This window comes from Diachasma alloeum, unplaced genomic scaffold (assembly GCF_001412515.2).
Source record: "Diachasma alloeum isolate Michigan unplaced genomic scaffold, Dall2.0 Dall_scaffold_00270, whole genome shotgun sequence".
NCBI lineage: Eukaryota > Metazoa > Arthropoda > Insecta > Hymenoptera > Braconidae > Diachasma > Diachasma alloeum.
This window is the reverse complement of record NW_021680409.1, coordinates 181,211-190,818: the sequence shown is the minus strand read 5'-3', so window position 1 is coordinate 190,818 and position 9,608 is coordinate 181,211. Positions and strand designations below refer to the sequence as shown.

The 9,608-nt window shown below is 34.8% G+C and overlaps 1 long non-coding RNA gene across 1 annotated transcript; it reads right to left on the bottom strand.

Moving 5' to 3' along the window:
• Positions 1–5,546: 5,546 nt before the first annotated feature.
• On the bottom strand, positions 5,547–6,615 carry LOC114841193. The gene is made up of 2 exons (XR_003783051.1): positions 5,776–6,615; positions 5,547–5,702 (listed from the first exon to the last, which is right to left on the bottom strand). It is a non-coding gene; the product is annotated as an uncharacterized LOC114841193 (long non-coding RNA).
• Between the last annotated feature and the right edge of the window lie 2,993 nt (positions 6,616–9,608).

Genomic DNA, 9,608 nt, shown 5'->3' with positions numbered 1-9,608 from the left:
ATAATTACGATAGCTACATCTGTTGATTTTATTTTTATAACGATTTTTGCAAATTTCGAATTTTTCATCATATATTAACAGTAATCAACAACGGTCTAAACATGACTTGTCTAAACGACAAACCTGTGGAAGGCAGAGCCGATAAAAAGCCTAATTTCAATAACTAGGAAACCATTGAACGAAAACAAGTCCCGAAAGGTGAATAGGAAATATAGTTCCTGAAGTAAAGGCCATGTAGTTAAGGGGTCTCCACAGTACTTTTCGGTAAAATATGACAATCTGCTTGTGAATTAAATATATCATATAGTAATCAAAAATGTTAAAAAGTTATTTGTAAAAGCAATTCTAACTACTTTTATGGTTTCGTTCGTGTTTAATTAATTATTCAAATTGCGTCTTATGCATAACCTTTATGGACGCTACTTTGTCCCATACTCCTCACACTGTTGACAATGTGATAGCCAGCATAGGAAGCTAAATTGTTCTATATTAAGCCCTAAACAATATGGGCACGAAGTCCCATTGGGTTTTATCGTTGATTTGTTCAATAAATTAGTAATAAAAATACTATGGCGATGTCTGTCATTATCCAACATACGCCATGTTTGATGTCCCGCCTCTCTCGAAACTAACCTCACTAACTTGACTATTTCACACTCCACTCACCCGCGCGCCCATCGCAACTGCGGAGACCCCTTAAGGGTAATTGGGCGAGGAGTAAATGTAGGAGGTGAGGCGGAGGGGTTTCTATTGTTTTCCTGCAGAAAATCAATCGCTGAACAAAAAAATTTTTCCCATTCGGATTCAAAATTCAGGCAATATTAGGGAGTATCTCCGGTTGAAAATTATTTCTAGAGCTAATCAAATTTATTTGTATCTGTTCCACGCATTGAATGGTTTTCAGATTGTTTTTTTTTAATAAATGAGAAAATATTAATCCATGCGAAAAAGTCGCAAAATCGTCGGTAGTGTTTTTTTTTCACCAGGAGCTGGTACCCCTGGTTCGAGGGAGCTCCAATCACATCGCTTCATCGCTCTCTCTCAAGAGACGTTTAAATTGACCGCGCTACCCCCACCTGATCGGTACTTGAGACGTTGCTGCTCGTTTGGGCTGCGTGCGCAGGAATTTCATTTTTCAGTATTTTTTTCGCTATTATTAATAAACAATGCTCATAGGTGACAATCTTTTTCACTCAAAAAATCATTGATGACATGTTCTAAATGTGTCTAAAGTTTCATGACTTTGGCTGTTTTTTTTCCTTGGGTTTTGCTTTTTTTTGTGATTTCCATAAGATCATGGGTTAAATGACCACTTTTTCAAAAATTCACAATAAATTAACCATGTTCCCCAGCAGTCTGAAACTTTGCACACGCCTTTTCCATCATTTAAAGAATACGTAAAAAATAGAATAGAAAAATGACTGCTTTTTTTCTAACTCTCCGGGCTCGCCCGATTATCCTTAAGACGCGTATGTCAGCCCGGGAAACAACAAAAGAAGTGATATAGGATCGCGAAAAAGATAATCGATTGTATGAAAGAAAGGGATAATAAGAGTAATGATAGTGATCTGGTTCAGCGAAGTTGAAAATCTGATACAATTGTTTAAAAATAAATCTCATTCACTATAATACAATAAAATGTAAAGTTAATTATATACCCTCTAATATAGAAATATTTGTGAGCCTTACCAGGCTTCTTTTTTTGGTTTCTGTGCTCAATTCCTTCTTCCTCTTGCATGAACCATTAATCTACTGTACTCATTCGAAAGCTTATGTAATAAATTTGAACATGACACCTGATTCTATCAATTTTTCATTAACTGATGAAAATTTTCGGCGAAAATTGAATTTCCATGCTCCATTTGAAAAATTAACTATGGTTGGATTTTTCTACACAGCTAATTTCGTTTTGTTTACTATAAAAATTTGCGCCATTCATGTAAAATAGACAGAAAAATTATCCTTAAAATATTAAAAATATATTCTCGATTCTTTCAGAAATATTTTTCACGCTATTCTACATGAATGGTGCCATTTTTTTATTAAAATAATAACGAAATTAGCCGTGTAGGAGTTGAATTTCAAAAAACTAATTCGTAATTGTTATTGTACACCTTTTTGTCAAAAATTTTGGGAAAAAAGAAACCTTTGTAGCTCAAACATTGGAGGCCCTGGACTATTTTCAACATTTTAAGCGTTTGCGGGGTAAAACGAACAATAAACAAGTCGTTTTTTTGCACTAATTATTCGTTTTTAGACATGTATAATCGATCTCCAATGTATGAGAAATCTCATTCCAATAGCCCGCCACTTTTAAAACTCATAGTAGTCTCCCCTTAACACTGAATATTCTTATTAGATTGGAGATTCAAATAAATTAAGGAATTCTCGTCTTTATGCCCCTTAAAATTCTGGAATTTTACTGAATTTTCAGTGAAATCTGAAATTTAATGATTTTTTTCCCCTAAATTTCATTCAGTGTCACTGTCCTGAAAATTGGTAGTCAACTGTCCATGAAATTTCATTTTTTTTACCAGTCTAAAAATGTAAGCATAATTTACGTTTTGCTAAACGTAAATTACGTTTTGCTAAGCGTTAAATACACTTCATTTAGGCGTAAGTTACGTTCATCAAAACGTAATTTACGTTTAGCAAAACTTAATTTAGGTTTAGGTTTTTCTATGTGTAAAATGGTATATTATAGGTCTGATTTAATTGAATTGTCATCTCAGTATGTTATGTTACACCTCAGAATATATCATGTGTCAATTTAAATGTCTCATCGAGATCTTCAAATTAATGCTCCACTGTTCCATCTACTCGATCAATTGTTCTAAGCGATAATGTAGCGATGTTAGCATGTCGCGTTTTAAAAATTTCCATATTTTTTCTTTGAATGGCGAGATTTTCTCGGTTTCTAATCAAATATGTAGAAATATCTTATGCTCAGGTAAAAATGTATTACCTTATCTTGAAATTGACCCCTGAAATATTTGATGGAGGTCAAATTTCGTCAACATATGGAAGTTTTTATCTAAAAATTGAATTCCACGATGTTTATTCCAAATTCAATTTATTTGGATTTTTTTATAACCATTGGTCAAGTGAATGAAACTATTCATTTACCATTTCAAAGGGTATTTTTGTTGTTAAAGAACGTAAAAATCAGGGGAATTAGAATTTCAAAAACCAGTTCACGGGGTAATTGATGTTATCGAACAGAAACTTCATGGGAATGAGAATTAAAATTGTGATTATGTGAGTGGCTAGTAGAGGGTGTTTTTGATCCCATTCGGAAGCATACTACTTTTTTTAATTTTTCAAAACACATGTTTTCCAGCGAAAAAATTGATAACAATCCATTAAAATGATCTCCGAGGCGATTCGAGGCAATTCAATTACTATAGACACAAAAAGCGGGATAAGATTATGCAAAAATGATTCTATATTTGTAGTCAGCGACATCGAAAACATAGATTTTTTTGAATAGTAAAATCTACTGAAAATAATCGTTATTTCCATAATCGAACGAGTAATTTAAGGGTTTTGTTAAAAAACGGGAAAACGACTGGACCGATTTTGACTACAATTTGATACGTCCTAAGTCACATGAAGACGTTTCGATCGCGTCATTGTTCGCTTTGATCGCATCATTAGTTTTTGAGTAATCGTGAACGAAAACTTTAATCACATACACCTTTACACGCACGCACACACACACACACATACAGACATGTTTTCAAAAATAGTCGAAAAACATTGTAGACACCTTGAAACGTTGATATATGGCGAAAATAGGTGTTTTTTATTTTATGGTTGATTAGAATAACTTCCTCTACCGGGAAGTTAATGACTGCACATAGCGATCCCATGCAACCCGACTAGCTGAAGCGCACCTCCTACACGGAGAGAAATTTTTGATCAAAATTACCCTTCCAGAAGGATAAACGTGTATTACAATTTTTCGTCGATTTTTTATCCGGAAGTTAAAATAAAATTGATGTTAAATAATAACATTTATAAAACGTAAAATAAATTTTACCCTTCTCCATGGGAATTTTCGCAGAATAAATCAAAAATTGGCTATGCATTTGTCAAAATATATATAGACAACGACAAAAAATATCTATATGAAGGATAAAAATTATAATTATCCTGGTAATTATCATAAAATTCATTGAATAATTTTTATTCACCGAATTCAATTAAATTATATCCATCGTGCGCATCAAAAATTACTGATGCGTGCGGCACTTTTTACCCTTCCGAACAATAAATTCTACTAAAAGGGAAAGTAGAATGTCGTGCGGTAAAAACACTTCGAGCTCTATCGGTAACACTCGAGTGTTTCAGCGTATTAACGCGTAAATATATATGACGTATTCTCTGGCAGTCAATGTCAAGATCACTGCGTTCGATGCACAATCGAAGGACCGGAGAGATATATTTTCCTCACATTCAGATCAATATGATCAGTTATTTTCTCCTTATTTTCTGTTTCAATCAAATTTATTATAATAATTATTGTCACATGCTCAATCAATTTCATTATTAGAACCATGAGAATACATATTCTGGTAGTTCAAGACATAGGTATAGACAAGTATTCTACTCCAAAAAGAATTGAATTGATAAACAACACTAAAAACATGAAAATTGAACTGAATTAAATTTTGTGAAGCATAAAAGATTGATTTTTATTGCATTCGGTATTTTTCACTGCACTAGCTTTCCAATCTTTATGTTGAATCATGAAAACTATAAACGCGGGTTTTGGTAAATTTTATATAACCTCTAAGTGTTAACTTTTGTGTATACCACACGGAGAGAAATATTCAATAAAAATTACGTGTCTTTTCCGTAATTCCGGAGTGAAATGTGGCTGTAGAAGATTTTACGGAACTGTCACGGAATTTTTCCAGAGCGTTCCGTAATTTTTATCTGAATCTTCTGTGAAAAATCACAATACCGTCACTTGATTGTTCTGACTCGATTGTGTAATCGGTGAGCGAATTGTGAGTTTCGTAATTTTTACTGAACATTTCTCTCCGTGCACATTCAAGATCTTCTGTAGGTAAGGTTAGTATTTTTTACAATTCTGGGACTGTAATTTTTATATAGATATTTGTAAAAACTACTGAGATATGTAATAATTTTTATCCTCGCATACTGATAATTTTTACACAGATAAGAACAAATTTTATCTGGAAATATTCATTAAAATTTATTCACACCAAGGATATTTTTTGCTCCAAACGTGAACCGTATTACCCTTCCATCAGGGTAATTTTTATTTTGATTTCTCTCCGTGTAGTAAAGGAAAATAATGTACAAAATGACCATTTGAAAGCATATTGCTAATTTATCAGCAGAAGTAACTATACTATATGAAGACAAGGGTAATTTCCCACTTGTTCTACATAGAAAGTGAAAAAATTACATGTACTGGAGAATAACATAGATCAATTCGATGAAAAGATGAAATAATTCACTCACAAATCATTAATTTTATCATTGAATCATTGGTGAATTAAAATATTCATGAATAATTGCTTCAGCATTATTATATTTTATTTCCAACAGATAGAATTACATAATTCATTTTGATAATTACAACGAAACATTTCAACCCTGGAAAAGATATTCGTAAACAGCCAAGTCAATTCCATGCCACCCCCATCCCTCAATTGTGCACGTTCCAGCTGTTAGAATGAGTAAATTCAATAAACTTTGAACATGGATAAAAACAAAATAGAGACAAGGAATGATCATTACTTGAACTAGTCACCATGGCAGCCACGGAATGGCTCGCAGTATATCGGAACAGGTGATGCCTGAGCATATGAGATGCACCAAATGACAGCAACCATCACGAAAACCGCAACTTTCAAGGGTTCCATAGTTCGAGGGGATAATTACAAAGAGCTCACTTGCACCGTCGAAGTAGGTATGGACCCTTCTAGACTACTATTCGATTTATATACTCAATGCCTATGGACTGTTTTAAAGATAAAAACGACATGCGGCTGTCATCCTTCATAAACTGCAACACTATCTAATTTATTGTTTCCGCGTACAAAATGAATATTATGCGGGAGGAAAGACGAATGAAGAAGAATGGAAATGTTTTCCCTGGGTTTCCCCTGGGCAGCCAATATTATTCATCAATAGTTAATTCAATACCAATATATTTAATTTCCAATCATTACAATACTGCAATTGTCCATTGCGAACAATTTTCCGTTACGCAATATTAATGGTTAAGGAATTTATTATGTTGGTTAATTACTTTAAAAGAAAAGATATCCAGAAACTCTCATGTCAATTCCAAACCACCAGCATCGATCATTTGTCCACGTTTCAGATATCAAATTTAGTAAAATTACTTACTATTCAAATATTGATTAAAAGGAATAATAGAATGTGATAGAATTATTACTTGATGTAACTAACATCTGCCGTCAGGTCTGTCGCAAAATGACCAATTAGGAGGCAACGCAGTCTCAGCGTACGAAATCCAGTAGATGACAGCTGTCATCGCAAAAACCGCGAATTTCAAGAGTTCCATTGCTGCAATTTCACGATTTCGAGAGAATAACTATGAAAAGAGTTAACTTGCACTGCTGAAGTTCTTCTGAAGTTCTTCTGGACAACTCTTTATTTTATATAGTCCCCAATTCCCATACATATGAAAATGACAGCGTCAACATCGTTGACTTATTGATGTGGATTTTCCGGTCTATACAAAAAAAATCTCCACTAAAGAATATATATTGCCATTCCATACAAATGTGAGAATAATCGTTCAAATATAACTCGAATGTTTCCTGCTTATAACAAGGAAGACTTCTCTCAATCTTGACATGTGTCAGAATAGAAGACGAACAATTTAACAACCAGTTTGAAGAAATTGTCGATTGCATCATGCAATAAAGCGCAAAAATAATGCAATTGAATTATGTTTAATGAATCATGTAGATTGAACAAATTCATATTTCGTCATGTTCAAAATTTGTTGAAATCACGATAGGTTATTTATCAGCGTTATTGACAATACGAGGAAAAGACAAAATAATCTGCATACATATCATTAATTTCTGTTAATCAATAACTGTTTCAATACCAATATATTTCACTTCCAGTTATTACAATATCGCAAGGGTCCATCATGGACATGTGTACATTACGCAATATTAATAATTAGTGATTAATCTCCATAATTTGGATGGTAGAGTTTGACTATATAGAAGATGTCCGGAAACAGTCAATAATTAATCAAGTTTTCGGCTGTAAAATTGATTGGAATTAGACACTATCCAAACATTAATAAGAAAGAATAATAGAATCACAAAATGATCATTACCTGAGTTTTAGCTAGCATGGCACCCGCTGAATGGGTCGCAATATATTGGAGGTCGCCCTGCTTGTGCGTACGAAATACAGCAAAGTACAGCAGCAACCGCTAAGGCAGCAAATTTCAAGAGTTTCATGGCTATGATTTCACGATCTTGAGAGAGTAATCACAAAGAATTGCCCTGATGAAGTTGGCATGGACTCTCCTAGTTAATTACTCAATTTATATGCTCGTGAGTTGCTATAAACATGAAAATGATAGCATCGAAACCGTTGATATTATGAGACAGGATTCCCCGATCCGTCGGTGGAAAATTTCTCGCATATAGATAGGGGAATCCCCATTGAAGAATACATTGGGTGTTCGGTATGGATCCAAGAGAGAGATTTAACTATGACTCTGAGTTTTCCTCTTAATATCAAGAAATACTTTACTCGTTGTCTGTTTCTCACTCGAGTGTATTTCTCTACAAACAAAGCACGCGAGTGTAATTTTTTGCATGTAATTTATAGAAATTTATAGGTACACATTTCATTGACTTAAAAGAGCAAAATAATTTTGATAGTGTTTTTGGTGGATTCTTACTTTCTATATTCACCACTTGAGACGCACTTCATGGAAGGCTCCCCCATTACACTGACTCTGCACCCCCCACTGAGCAGGGGCATGTAAACCCATCCTTCCCCCTCCACTTTTATTTGGCCAGTGGGCTGAAGCGGTTGTGCCAACCAATTTTTATGTAGTTTTCGTGGCAATCCTGACGTCATCGCCATATTGTTTGAAGCCTCCATATGTGTTTTTATTGTTGTTTATGTCCAGCGGAAATTATTGCGTGAAAACATTATTAAAAGTGATCTATAAAAGACAGAACAGTTAGTTTATTAAGTTTCGAGGATCGAGTGATTGCTTCCAGGCATTGTAAGTATAATCAAGTGGTATTATAATTTGCATATTATGAATCTGTGTCGCATCTATTGATTGGCGTTTTTTCACTTTTTTTTTACTCTGTTTTGGCATGATTCACTGAGTTTGGAATGTTCTAAATAAATGATTTTGCATCCCAATATTTTGGAATGAATATTGAGTATGTTGTTGTTTTTCAGATAAATCTGCAATGATTGATATTCAAATTGTGAAATACGTAGAAGGCATTACTGATGCATCCAGTCCTGAAAATATTGTCACTGCTGATAATCTTCGAAGTGAGGAGATACGAGAATGTCACATCACCAAGCTAATAAACGATTGGAACATCCTGAGTTCGTTCTTTGATAGTAGATACTGGCAAACAGAACAGATACTGGTAAAACAAATGTTCTGCTCAATCTTTGTTACGTTTTGTTGGATTCCTCATTTGATAAATGCGTAGCACGTTGCTGTCCTCTCGTGGATCAAAAACTTGCTGCAGAGAGTGTCCACAGTCCCACAGCTAGGTTGATGCTTCTATAATGCTGGTATCAGAACTCCAGGTAGTTCTGTCTGCTCGTGAAGTATGAAGAAGCAAGTAGAACTTGTCTTGCCTTCGTCATCAAGCTCCTATTGGAGAATAAAACCCATCCATCAGTGACTGATACATTCTAGACATGTTGTAAAGGTCTTAGACCCTTCAAAATTAGGAAATTCCCTCTTACGATCCGATGGAAGTCGACGATGTGGAGATTCACCTGAAGCCAAGGAATTTGTTGGAAATTAATGATGAAACACGTTTACCTGGAGTTTAAAAAAAACGGATTCTCGATCGCCCTGCCCTACGTGTCAGAGGTCTCATACATCATGGAAAAAATCGATAAGTGTAAAATGAGTGTCTCGCGAGGATTTCAGAGCTCAACCTCGGGTCACAGACATCGAATTCCATGGTTTATCTGTCCTTACCCCTTCATCTGAGGCGATACCTGAAGGGAGTGGTAGGGAAGACGACCGTGGAGCTTCTGGCGACGATATCGAATGTGATGAGGAACGTGCAAGAGTCGAAAGTCCGCTTCAGAGCTATTCTTCCACTTTTTTCTTGTGTTGCTTCGTCTGCTGGTAGAAAGGTCCTTCTCCAGCTGTTGGAGACCATTACCCCGAATCATTATGAGTCTTCAACAGTTCCAGGTCTGAACGATTGAGATTGGATTTACAATTCTGCACTGCTGTTTGCGCTGCCTACTGATTTCTAAAATACTCAACACCATCCAGGAGGTCCATAAGCTCCAGAAGTTTTTCCATAATTAAGGAATTCAGTGACACAAAGTGGAGCTGCTACCCTAAAGAG